At 41.9% G+C, this 8,456-nt stretch overlaps 1 non-coding gene and 1 pseudogene across 1 annotated transcript; one reads left to right on the forward strand and one right to left on the reverse strand.

Annotated features, from left to right (window-relative positions):
- Window positions 1-324: 324 nt before the first annotated feature.
- LOC129625886 (peptidyl-prolyl cis-trans isomerase H-like) lies at window positions 325-7,505 on the forward strand (annotated as a pseudogene).
- Window positions 7,506-8,349: 844 nt separating this feature from the next.
- On the reverse strand, window positions 8,350-8,422 carry TRNAR-CCU (transfer RNA arginine (anticodon CCU)). Its single transcript has one exon. It is a non-coding gene; the product is annotated as a tRNA-Arg (tRNA).
- Window positions 8,423-8,456: the final 34 nt, after the last annotated feature.

Raw genomic sequence — 8,456 nt, forward strand, 5'->3', positions numbered from 1 at the left:
AGCCAAAGGCCAACCTTGAAAGCAGGACTTTCAGAGAACAACGGTCTCAGGCTTGCTACATTAACTTTTTTCTGCATAGGGAAATGGCAACCCACTCCAGTGTTTTTGCCTTGAGAATCCCAGGGACAGGGGAGCCTGGTGGGCTTCCATCTATGGGATCACACAGAGTCGGACACGACTGAGGTGACTTAGCAGCAGCAGTAATACTGAGGCTGATATTTTAGGTAAAACTTCAAGAAACATGTCAAATGGATAAAGTAATGTAGTGAAAGGGCATTAAAGCCAGTAGGAACAGTATGTGCAAAAGTAAATAAGTATGAAAAGATGCCCCAGTTGGGTAACAAACCACAGTGGGGAAGTCCTTTCAATTTGGGTGGAGCACAAGGTACTTAGGGTTAGGGTTGGACTTAAACTGAAGAAAGTAGGGAAAACCACTAGACCATTCAGTTCAGTTCAGTTCAGTCACTCAGTCATGTCCGACTCTTTGCGACCCCATGAATCACAGCACACCAGGCCTCCCTGTCCATGACCTAAATCAAATCCCTTACGATTATACAGTGGAAGTGACAAATAGATTCAAGGAATTAGATCTGATAGACAGAGTGCCTGAAGAACTATGTATGGAGGTTCGTGACATTGTACAGGAGGCAAGGATCAAGACCATGCTGAAGAAAAAGAAATGCAAAAAAGCCAAATGGCTGTCTGAAGAGGCCTTACAAATAGCTGTGAAAAAAGAGAAGTGAAAAGCAAAGGAGAAAAGGAAAGATATACCCATTTGAATGCAGAGTTCCAAAGAATAGCAAGGAGACATAAGAAAGCCTTCCTCAGTGATCAGTGAAAAGAAATAGAGGAAAACAATAGAATAGGAAAGACTAGAGATTTCTTCAAGAACATTAGAGATGCCAAGGGAACATTTCATGCAAAGATGGGCTCGATAAAGGACAGAAATGGTGTGGACCTAACAAAAGAGGTGGCAAGAATACACAGAAGAATTCATGATCTTCATGACCCAGATAATCATGATGGTGTGATCACTCACCTAGAGTCAGACATTCTGGAATGCAAAGTCAAGTGGTCCTCCTCAGGAAGCATCACTACGAACAAAGCTGGTGGAGGTGATGGAATTCCAGTTGAGCTATTTCATATCCTGAAAGATGATGCTGTGAAAGTGCTGCACTCAATATGCCAGCAAATTTGGAAAACTCAGCAATGGCCACAGGACTGGAAAAGGTCAGCCTTCATTCCAATCCCAAAGAAAGGCAATGCCAAATAAAGCTCAAATTGCACTCATCTCACACACTAATAAAGTAATCCTCAAAATTCTCCAAGCCAGGCTTCAACAGTATGTAAACCATGAAACTCCAGATGTTCAAGTTGGTTTTATAAAAGGCAGAGGAACCAGAGATCAAATTGCCAACATCCACTGGATCATCGAAAAAGCAAAAGAGTTCCAGAAAAACATCTATTTCCGCTTAATTTATTTTGCCAAAGCTTTTGACTGTGTGGATCACAACACACTGTGGAAAATTCTGAAAGAGATGGGAACACCAGACCATCTGCTCTGCCTCTTGAGAAATGTGTATGCATGTCAGGAAGCAACAGTTAGAACTGGACATGGAACAACAGACTCGTTCCAAATCGGGAAAGGAGTACATCAAGGCTGTATATTGTCATCCTGCTTACTTAACTTCTATGCAGAGTACATCATCAGAAACACTGGGTTGAATGAAGCACAAGCTGGAATCAAGATTGCCAGGAGAAATATCAATAACCTCAGATAAGCAGGTGACACCACCTTTATGGCAGAAAGCGAAGAACTAAAGAGTTTCTTGATGAAAGTGAAAGAGGAGAGTGAAAAAGTTGGCTTAAAACTCAACAGTCAGAGCCACCTGAAAAGCTCCTTCACATATACAGACATACAAGCATATAGTTACAGATCTACAAATCATTGATGATGTACATACATTGCGGTCATACAGATTCACAGGAGATTGGATACAGATCTGAAGGCATGATGGGACTCATATTTGTGCATTTTTTGATTCAGACCTATTAATGTTTGAATACAGACATACACAAGTAGGGGGTTCTACTGTAATTCATGCCAGAATAAGACATTAGGTCCTTTCTGACCAGCTTACTGAAAATGTGAATTGAATATAAGTAAGAAAAGCAAAAGGCAAAATTTTATATACTCCATGGAGATGATTGTAGACTTCCCTGGTAGCTCAGATGGTAAAAGCGTCTGCCTGCAACCCGGGAGACCTGGGTTCGATCCCTGGGTTGGAAAGATCCCCTGGAGAAGGAAATGGCAACCCACTCCAGTACTCTTGCCTGGAAAATCCCATGGGAGGGGCCTGGTAGGTTACAGTCCATGGGGTCAAAAAGAGTCGGACACGACTGAGCGACTTAGATGATTGCAAATTTTTTTTTTAAATGTCAATCAGTTTTTCAAAAAAAAAAAAGAACCTCAACAGTCAGAAAACTAAGATCATGACATCTGGTCCCATCACTTCATGGCAAATATATGAGGAAACAGTTACAGATTTTATTTTGGGGGGCTCCAAAATCACTGCAGATGGTGACCACAGCCATGAAATTAAAAGACACTTGCTCCTTGGAAGAAAAGCTATAACCAACCTAGACAGAATATTAAAAAGCAGAGACATTACTTTGCCAACAAAGATCTGTCTAGTCAAAGCTATGGTTTTTCCAATAGTCATATATGGATGTGAAAGTTGGACTATAAAGAAAGCTGAGCACCAAAGAATTGATGCTTTTAAACTGTCGTGTTGGAGAAGACTCTTGAGAGTCTCTTGGACTGCAAGGAGATCCAACCAGTCCACCCTAAAGGAAATCAGTCCTGAATATACATTGGAAGGACTGATGCTGAGGCTGAAGCTCCAATACTTAGGGTACCTGATGCAAAGAACTGACTCATTGGAAAAGACCCTCTCTGATGCTGGAAAAGAGTGAAGGCATGAAGAGAAGGGGATGACAGAGGATGAGACGGTTGGATGGCATCACCAACTTAATGGACATGAGTTTGAGTATGCTCCAGGTGTTGGTGATGGACAGGGAGGCCTGAAATGCTGCAGTCCATGGGTTCACAAAGAATTGGATACAACTGAGTGACTGAAATGAACAAGGTGCTTGGGAAAATACCAGAATAAGGAAGTGGAGAGGGAAAGAGTCAGACTATAATGGACCTCTTACACCACAGTGGGACATTTTAACTCTGTCCTGAAAGCAATGGGGAGTCAAAAGTTTTGTCAGTGAGGGGGTATAGTACAATCCCTGTCTGAGACAGACAAAATTATGATGTTGAAATCCTAATATCTCTGTTATGGTACTTGGAGGTGGGCCCTTTGGGAGGTGAATAGGTGATGAGGATGGTACCCTTATTAATGGGATTAGTGCCCTTATAAAAGAGATCCTAGAGAGCTCTCTCACCCTGTCTGCCATGTGAGGACAGACTATCTATGAACCAGGAAGAAGGCCCCCACCTGACACCAGCTCTGCGAGCACTTCAGTCTTGGACATTCCAGCCTCCAGAACTATAAGAAATAAATGTTTGTCATTTAAGCTGCTCAATCTATCATAGTTTGTTATAACAGCCCAGATGGACTAAGACACTGGCACATAATGTAGTAGGCTCTAAATAAAGCCTGCTTATTTGATGTGACTAAAACTACTATGCCAGTTCAAGATCCATACTGATTTCTTGGAAATCCTTTGGTAGAGATGACAGAACTTCATTGATCATTTTAAGCCCTTCTAGATTTCATTAGATACATTAACTAGACTATATCACTCTGACTCACAATCAAATGTACAGACTATTAGCTGAAACTGGTTCTCAGAATTATAGGATCTAAAACCGGCTCTAGAAAAGCAGGATTGAAGTGATATAGTCTTACCGAGATGGAGACTAGAGTGTAGTATCAATTTGTTAAATTACAGGAAAATGTGGGTCTTGGAATAAACCGGTAACAACTGCCATGTATTATATGCCAGGCAATGAGCAGGGTTAGTTGGAGATTATTTACGTTAATCTTCACAACCACCACCATTTAAAATGATTATCATTTTTTCATTTACAGATGAAGAAGCTGATTTACAAATGTGAAACAATTTACTTAAGGTCACATAAGTCATGGGAGCAGAATGGAGCAGTTGATGTCAAGCTGAGAATCTCACAGCTTTAAATGACTGCCTGTTTGTTTGTTGTTTTCCTCAGAGATTATTGAGGTTAATACCCAGCCACTTGCCTCAGATATCATCTAGGTCCAAACCATCATGACCATCCACTGCCCCTCATATGGCTCTGACTATCCACCTCTTCTTCCCCAAGGGTGACTTGGTAGAGCTTAAAATGGTTAGAATCCCTAGACTGCCATGAGGGTGATGAGAAGAAGCAGTCTTATCTGTTTACTCTAACTTGCCATACAGACATGCTCATTTTCTAAGTGGGCTATTACACTGAAAAAGTTGAACAGCTCTACCTGAAACCTAATCTTCCTAATCTTCCTCCTCTCAAAATCCTCCGGAAATCCCAATCTAGGATCAGCAAACTCCACTATACCCTCAATCTGTCCTTTGAAAGCCACTGAATTAAAATTTGGCATCTGCTGAAGACACTGCTTCCCTGAAGACACTGCTTCCCTGAAGACACTAATAAAAATGACCCAGCCTGAGAAATAGATTAGGATTGTAGCAAAGATCATTCCCAGAGGGTGGTTTTTCCACCATTTCCCTCAGGAACACCCACGCTGTTTTTTAGATTAATTTTTCAGGTTTGAGATAACACTTGTTCATATCCTGTTTAAAAAAAAAAAAAAAAAACTAATCTATGGCCACTTCTAGCAGCAGCTAGAGATGTGTCTGCCTCATACAGGGTAACCCAGAAACCATTATGATCCCCACAACTGTGGCTTCATTGTTCCACCCTATCCACACTAGACATGTTTGTTTGTTTGTTTGTTTTCTGTTTTATTTTATTGATGCTTTGACGTCTTGGGCCTTGTAGACCAGGATGGAACTGTCCCTCTCAGGGTTCGCTAATTTATAGAGACAGAAAACAACTTGCCTTCAATCACACTTTTTTGTGCAAACCAACCAATCCAAACCAGTATGCCTAACCACCTCCTTTATGGACTCTCATGCACCAAACCAATATTCTCACTGCCCTAAATCACCCAGGCCAGGTACCAGAAAACTAGGGATCACCCGTATGACCCAGAGCCCTGTTGAGATTATTCAAACTGGGACTTTCCTGATGGTCCAGTGGTTAAGAATCCACCTGCCAATGCAGGAGACATGGGTTCAATCCCTGGTGGGAGAGGATCACACGTGCCACAGGGCAACTAAGCCCGTGTGCTACAGCTACTGAGCTCATGCACCATAACCACTGAAGCTTGTGTGCCCTAAGAGCCCGTGCTCTGCCACAAGAGAAGCCACCACTATGAGAAGCCCACACACCACAGTAAAGAGTAGCCCCGATCACCACAGCTAGAGGAAGCCCACACACAATTAAGACCCAGCACAGCCAAAAATAAAAATAAATAAATATTTAAAAATAACAAAATTCTTTTTAAAAAAAAGAAAAAGAAATTATTCAAAAGTAGCCAACTCGATCTCTTTCCTTGCCTCACCCATTCCTTCTTGTGGAAACCGTAATAAAGTCTCTGGGCAAAACTTTCTCCACACACCTTCTGCCTCCTGGCCAACTTTCGGGCTTAGGTCCCTGCATGTGCCTCTTAAGAACTCTGCTTAATAAAACTTTCAGTGGCATTGAACTCCTGTGTCATAACTCAGTCACCTCTATAAATTAAGTACTGGGCACAATCAAAACATCTGTCACTTCCATTATAGCAGTTAACATATACTCTCAGATATTATGTATATAGTAGATACTTTCATCTCCAGAGTCTAATCTCCCTGAGAGCAGGAACCATATTTTACTAAAAACCTCTGTAGTGTGGGTTTACATGCCCAAGAATGCACACAATCAGTGTTTATCCAACTGATTTGCTGAACTGTGGTCAGTTTCTATCCCTTGGCAAAGCCATTTCCTTGCGACTGTTCTTCTCCCATAGCAACAGTACACCGTAGGATATGCAGAGAAGTGGTTCTCATTTTCCACAGGGAAGAAATAAAAAAGCCAGCCCCACAAACACAAGGCATTACCTAGACTGCTGGGTCGCAATAAGGAGTCCAGGCCTAGACCAATATTAGAGGCATTTACACAGAGACAAAGCAGAAAACTGGTAACATGGCTGTTTAGATACTCAGTGCTGTGGCTCAGGACTCTGCATCAGTAACGACACAGAAGACAAATCATGACAGCATTCATTGGAGAATAAATTGGAAATTATTTTGAGTATCTAATTGGATTGACAGTGAGGAACTGGGGATTGTTTTTCAAAAACCTAAAGCATCTTAACTATCCCATTCTCAAGATTTGTTCCATTGTGTTTTTTAAATTACATATGCTTGAGTTCTGGGACTTAAACAGAGATGCTCTCTATCCCTCGGTATTTCTAACTGAATAATTCAGATCCCCTGGAGATGGAGATGGCAAACCACTCTAGTATTCTTGCCTGGAAAATCCCATGGACAGAGGAGCCTGGTGGGCTACAGTCCACAGGGTTGCAGAGTCAGACATGACTAAAGCAACTTAGCAAGCAGCAAAATGCAAATATAAGTATCTAGAAATCCTCTTTAAGATAAATAAGTAACATATAGTCATTGGTTTTTAGGTCATCTGGTATTGGCAAAAAGCCATGGATTTGCAGTTTGAGGACTGGTATGTTCAAGTACAAGAGTGACTAGGCTCTGTCACTAATCAGCTGTGTGACCCTGATAAAACCTTTACCTCTCTGCCTTTATTGACAAATAAGAATCTATCATAAGAGAACCACCCTGACGATTAAATGTTAAAGGTGCTTCATCTGCTTCTGGGTGAGTGGCAAATTCAAACCCTGTCAATCCCATGGTATTCTTTGATGAACAGCATTGGCGGCCAGGAAGTTGGCCACATGAAGACTGAGCTCTTTGCAGACATTGTGCCTAAGACTGCCGAGAATTTTAGGCAGTTCTGCACAGAATTCAGAAAAGATGGGGTTCCAATAGGCTACAAAGGGAGCAGTTTCCACAGGGTCATAAAAGATTTCATGATTCAGGGTGGAGATTTTGTTAATGGAGATGGTACTTGAGTCACCAGTATCTACTGGGGGCCATTCGCAGATGAAAATTTTAAGCTTAGACACTCAGCTCCAGGCCTGCTTTCCATGACAAACAGCGGTCCCAGTACAAATGGCTGCCAGTTTTTCATCACCTGCTCTGAGTATGATTGGCTAGACGGGAAGCTCATGTGTTTGGAAAAATCACTGATGGACTTTTGGTGATGAGAAAGATTGAGAATGTTCCCACAGGCCCCAACAATAAGACCAAGCTGCCTGTGGTGATCTCACAGTGTGGGGAGATTTAGTCCAGAGGGAGACTGAATCTCAGACCCTCTACCTCTGCCACTGCAGGCCTTCCCTGTTTGATGTGATGGTCTTGAGTAAGATAACTTGGATTGGCCCCTGTGGGGGCTTCCCTGATGGCTGCTGCCCCATTTGATCAAGAGACCTTGGAAGCATCTCAGATTCAGAACCCAAGATTTTGTGTATAAGTCAACTGTAAATAAAGTCATTTTATTTTAATGTTAAAGGTGCTTCATAAACTATAAAGCACTGCACAAACATCAGTCATTTCTTGCACTGGAAGCTCCAGAGCCTAGCATGAGACCTGACACAGAGCTAGAATTCAAAATTCACAGATCTAAATGAGTAACTGATGAGTTGTGTGATCTCAGGCAACAAAAATCTCTTCTCTACTTCCTCCTCCTCCTCCTTTGATATCACTGTCGCCCTTGTTCACTGGACTACAATCATACTGTCCATATTCTTGTCCTCCTAAACAGTGAGCTTACTCCTGCCTCAGGGCCTTTGTACCTACTCTTTCCTCTGCCTGGATCATGCTTCCTCAGCTCTTTGCACAGCCATTCCATTCTCCTCAGTCAGGTCTTAAGCCAACTGTCATTTCTTCAGAGGCTTTCTCTTACCACCCTAACTAATGTTCCTCTCCTATCATTCACTCAATATATATTCCTGTTTTATTTTCTCTACCTATTGACTTATTACACTCTCCTTCACTAGAATAAAAAACACTCTACTAGAGATTCCTTGTCTTTTTTTTAAATAATTTATTTGTTTGGCTGTACCAGGTCTTAGTTGTGGCATGTGGGATATTAGATATTCATTGCAGCATGGTGGTTCTTTAGTTGCAGCATGTGGGATCTAGTTCCCTGACCAGGAATTGAACCTGAGCCCCCTGCATTAGGAGTGCAAAGTCTTAACCACTGAACCACCAGGGAAGTCCCTCCTATGTCTGTCTTGTTCACCACTGTA

The sequence above is a fragment of the Bubalus kerabau genome, chromosome 1 (assembly GCF_029407905.1).
Source record: "Bubalus kerabau isolate K-KA32 ecotype Philippines breed swamp buffalo chromosome 1, PCC_UOA_SB_1v2, whole genome shotgun sequence".
Lineage (NCBI taxonomy): Eukaryota > Metazoa > Chordata > Mammalia > Artiodactyla > Bovidae > Bubalus > Bubalus kerabau.